At 34.6% G+C, this 5546-nt stretch overlaps 1 long non-coding RNA gene across 2 annotated transcripts in view; it reads right to left on the minus strand.

The window, feature by feature from the left end:
- LOC128248850 (uncharacterized) overlaps window positions 1–3671 on the minus strand; it is a 69448-nt gene extending 65777 nt beyond the window's left edge. For both annotated transcript variants that reach the window (XR_008264972.1, XR_008264973.1), the window contains exons 1-2: window positions 3570–3671; window positions 2694–2748 (exon numbers count right to left, since the gene is read on the minus strand). This is a non-coding gene — a long non-coding RNA (uncharacterized LOC128248850). The remainder of the gene's footprint in view (window positions 1–2693; window positions 2749–3569) is intronic.
- Window positions 3672–5546: the final 1875 nt, after the last annotated feature.

The following is a 5546-nucleotide window of genomic DNA, read 5'->3' on the forward strand; positions in this document are numbered from 1 at the left end:
ACACACACACACACACACACACACACACACACACACACACACACACACACATACATAGAGCCAACAGTTTTCCACACAGTATATGTGTACCAAACTCACTCACAAGGCATTGCTTGATCCCAGGCCACAGTAGAAAACACTTTCCTAAGGTGCCACACAATGGAACTAAACCTGAAACCATTAAGTTGCAAAGCATGCTTCTTAACTATACAGCCATGCTTACCTCTATTATTTAATTATTCTATTTAATTTTAAATAGTAATACTAGGGTTATAAGCTGGGATGTATATATACATACATATGAACATATACATATATCTATACATACAAACATACATACATACATACATAGAAATACAGAAATAAAACTGATTGACATACATACATGCATACATACACACACACACACACACACACACACTCACATATATATACACACACATACAATTAAAAGAACAAACAATTAAAAAACAGAAAAAACAAATGAAAAATGAAGGAAAAAACGAATATGAGGATGTGCACAAGAAATATATTAATTTGATACTCAGTGAAAAAGGAGAGAGTTGTTAACATTTTGAGCATAGCTCTTCATCGGAAAGAGAAAAGCGAAAAGTCCAAAGAGAAAGAAGGAAAAATAAGGAAATATATACACAAATATATATATATATATATTCTTTAATTCTTTAAAGTATTTCAACTTTAAAGCTGTGATCATACTGGGGCACCACCATTGTATATATATACAGGGGTTGGACAAAATAATGGAAACACCTAGCATCATAGCATAATAATTTAGAAATATCTATAAAACCATCAAAAGCTCGTTTATTTCTATGTTTTTTTTATTTATTATTAGTGTTGCTTAATATGTTTTGATAAAATTGTTGTTTCTTTTCAGATATCATCAGAAAAGGTAATTAAAATTCATTAAAATGACAGATCTATTGGACTTTCAAAGAGGTCAAATTGTTGGTACTCTCGTATGGCAGGCGCTAGCGTAATGAAAACAGCCAAAATGTTTGGTGTATCAAGAAGTAGTGCCTCGAAAGTAATGACAACTTTTGAGAAAGAGGGAAAAACCTCCTCGTCGAACCAAAACTTTCAAATAGGGACTATCGGACTCTTACGTGAATTGTTAGAAAGGATCACAAAAGTACAGCTCCCAAACTTACTGCAGAGCTTAATGACCACCTTGAGAACCCAGTTTTCACAGAAACTGTTCTCCAGAAGCTGTACAAAGCTGGATTTCACGGGAGGGCTGCAATCAGAAAACCACTTCTTTCAAAAACAAACATTGCGAAGTGTTTAGAGTGGAGTAAAATCCTACAGAATTGGTCCCTAGAGCAGTGGAAGAATGTTATTTTCTTAGACGAGTCATCCTTTACCCTATTTCCAATCATCAGCCATGTATACATGTGGAGACAGCCAAAAGAAGCATTTGACCCAGACTACCTTCTTCCAACTGTTAAACATGGAGGAGGATCTGTGATGATCTGGTGGGTGGGGGTATATCTCAGAAATCTGCTTGGCCAAGTCTCTTTTCGAAAAATTATTTCTCAAAATATCGTTTATAACACTCATTTCGAAAAAGGCTACTTTTATATAAGAATACAGGTGTAAGCGTAAAGACTACAGGTGTAAGCGTAAGAGTAAATTGCATCTGAGTCAATTTCAACAAAACAAAAAATAACGTTAGTAAAATTAATTAAAGATTAATTAGCTACTTCTGAAATAAGAAATATAGTATAGATAATATTTTTTTTTCAGAACACTCCAAAAATATAATAGTGCAAACAGATGTTTTGGATAAAAAAAAAAATTCAAACTTACTGCCAGGTTATTCCGACATTTCATCTGGCTAACTCAGGAATTATGGGATTGTTCTTGTTTGGGTCAGAAAGTGGAACGAGGCTAGCAACAATTGTACACAAACAAAGAGAGAGAGGGGAGGGGGTGTCAGGTGGTCTTCTCAAAGCAGACGAACGAGTCAGTGAGAGAGGGGGAAGGGGAGGCAGAATATTTCGAAAACACCAGGACGGAGTTTCTTTGAAAAAAAAATGAATATTTTATCGAATTTTCCGATGATATGGATAAAAAATCACAGAGCATGCAGCGCATACTTTGCGTGCCTGAGAGTTCACGCCTCTGATATATATATATATATATATATATATATATATATATATACATTTGCATAGGGGTACTTTGATCAAGTGCAGGTGGTGATAGCATACAGTGAATCTTCTTAATTTGCATCAAGTGCCAGAGCAATTTTAGTGACTACCTTTTTTGTTTTTTTGTCGATATGTTATTAGAAATTATTCATTTTATAAAAGATACAAAATTTCAAGTTAATATATTGAATATGGACACTGAATTGATTAGATATTAGCAAAAAGTTAAACCCAACCATCAAGTTGAATTTGAACTCAAACTTCCAGTGGTGCATTTTGAGACATTTACCGACTGTCATGCTCACACCAAAGCATTTTTAGCCTGAAATATAAACTCTATAAATTCAATATGTTCAAAGAACACATTTTTCATATAAGCATAAGTTGTCTATCATTAGTTTTAGTTTTTAGAACCATAATTCCATATTCTAATTTGGTGTTCAATTAGGAGCAGTATTTAAACTGAATTTTGCATGTATTTTTTTTTAATGACATAATGATAGAGTAACAACCACTTACCAATTTGCTTTAATTCTTTTTTTCATTCCATTTATATTCTGTCTCTCTAATGCTCCTGTTTACATTCCATATAGAGAAATGCACCATTTAAATGATCAAAGTTTAATAATAAATTAATCAAGTTAGATTAGAGAAAGTTGCTTCAGAAAGTCTTATATCAATTATAAATGTGTACTGACAAAGTGTTTCCTAGTGATACACTAGTAGGGAAATTGATTAAAGAGAAAAAAATTTTCTTTTCTAAATAGTTTATTTGTTTTCAGTAAGATCTATTTTTCTTTCTCTTCAAAGTATAGATTGATTGTGAATTAGTTTAAGCCAGTTAGTTTTGTATTATTAGGTAGACAAGACTATCAATACAGAAGAGCAAACACATTTTAAATTGTGAACAACTCACCACTAATAAAAGGTTTCAATATTTAAGCGTTAATATTTTACCAGTGAATTGAGTATTTTGTATTAACTTGCAATTATCAAAGCATTTTAATCTTCTTGTAACAAAATATAAAATAAAATGATTATCTAAAAGCTAGAAGAAATTGTGATTGTTGTGGAGAAGTGTATTTATAAGGATAGCTGTGAACTTGTCTGTAACAATACAGAAATGAATAAGGCAAGGAGATGCTGTTATTAAGAGATTTTCAAATGAGAAGATAGCAAGAAAGGGAGAGAAAGAGCTTAGTTTAAGCACACTCAACCGAAGGACCACATATCCAGTTGATGGCAGTATGGAAGACAGCATAATTAAGAATATGAAGGCAAGAAAGGTAGCTGGACTGCAGAGTGTAGTTGCTGAGATACTGAAAATAAGTGGTTAGGAAGGTCACATGCTAGTTTTGTGGATAGTCGGTGAGGTAGTAGAGGAAAATGTCTTACCCAATGACTGGCATTGCAGTATCGTCATCAGCTGCTACAAGGGCAAAAGTGATTCACATGAAACTACTGTGGAATCAAGTTGATGGAACAGTTATGAACATGATGCCTCTGTAATTATCAAAAAAGTTATAACACAATTGGTTAATTTCATTAAAGATTATGGAAACAGTTAAAGCATAACTGATTAGTGACAGAATTAGTATAGATGAGGTGCAGGTCAGGTTTGTCCAGTAAAAGCTATGGCCAATGCTATTTTCCATGTTCGTTAAAATGATGCCAGCAAAATAGGCTGGAAGGTATATTTTTTACATTTAGGCCTCTTGTTACTTCTCTGTCTTCTCTGTTACTACATACCATAACATGACCATTTCTCTGCTGCCAAACACCACATGAGCTACCTGCAATCCTACCCACCTTTGCTGATCTTCCTGTTACCATGCTCTCTTCTATTCACCTTCTTGGGCATGTAACCTCAAGGACATGTTCTGGCACCTCATCATTATTGTATTCACCTCTCTTTTGGGCACCTCTAAACACCCATTCATGTAAAATATAAGGTAGCCATGAGTATTCTTCACAACATTATACCTGCTCTTGCTTCTCTGATTGTATGTTAACTTCTCAACACCTCACAAAAAGTGACCATTTTATCTCCTTTTCTCCATCTCAGTCAAGGGGTCTCTTTAGACCCCTTGACTTGTGAGTTTATAAGGTAAGCTCACATGAGTTAGTTCCACGGGAAAAGGCACCCAGTGGACTTTGTAAAGTGGTTTGTGTTAGAAAATGCATCCAGCCATAGAGGCCACACTAAAAATGAGACACAAGAGCAAGACATGGTCCTCAAACTTGTTGGATCTATCAACCCTTGCGAGCATGGAAAGGGGACATAAGATGATGGTGATGATCATGATGATGACGTGTGTGTGTGTATATATTTATTAACAGTCTGATCATGTGAAAGGTAGTAATATAAAAGTTACACTTTTCAATAAATACAATAATGTATTTATATAAATGTGTGTGCAGTTATGCTCATACACATACACACACTCTTATATATACTTATATATAAAACAAACTCTGTGTGTGTATATGCATGTGTGTGTGTGTGTGTGTGTGTGTGTGTGTGTGTGTGTGTTTTAACATACAGGCACAAAATAATACACACACATTTATGTGATACTGATGTCATGACTTTTCCAGTTTAGACTATTTTAATTAATGATTTTTAATATTTTCTCGTTTGTCCTTTATGTTTACCTTGGTGAGTCTATAAGCATTTCTCAGTCTCATTTCCAGAACAAAGTGACAACAAGGGTGCTGTTATTGCTGCATTATTGTAGTAGCCAGCTAGGGATCATAGATATGATGTCATAACTAATCATTATTTGGCTTGATTTTAAAATGTTTAACTATTAACTTCAGGTTGCTTTTGTAGTTTAATCTATAGGTGTTGTAGCTTTGAGTTTTTGAGTATATTTTGCAATTAATAAAACTTTCATAGCTACTGTAATTTTTTTTTCTTTTTTTGTGTAAGACCATAGTTTTATCAGCTGCTATGTTTCAATTTTCTTGGATATTAAGTTTATTAATAATATGTTCTGTATTACTAATTGTTGTTGTTGTTGTTGTTGGCACTCCGTCGCTTATGACGTTGAGGGTTCCAGTTGATCCGATCAACGGAATAGCTTGCTTGTGAAATTAACGTGCAAGTGGCTGAGCACTCCACAGACACGTGTACCCTTAACGTAGCTCTCGGGGATATTCAGCATGACACAGTGTGACAAGGCTGACCCTTTGAATTACAGGCACAACAGAAACAGGAAGTAAGAGTGAGAGAAAGTTGTGGTGAAAGAGTACAGCAGGGTTCACCACCATCCCCTGCCAGAGCCTCGTGGAGCTTTAGGTGTTTTCGCTCAATAAACACTCACAACGCCTGGTCTGGGAACCGAAACCGCGATCCTATGACCGCGAGTC

The sequence above is a fragment of the Octopus bimaculoides genome, chromosome 10 (assembly GCF_001194135.2).
Source record: "Octopus bimaculoides isolate UCB-OBI-ISO-001 chromosome 10, ASM119413v2, whole genome shotgun sequence".
NCBI classification, from domain to species: Eukaryota; Metazoa; Mollusca; class Cephalopoda; order Octopoda; family Octopodidae; genus Octopus; species Octopus bimaculoides.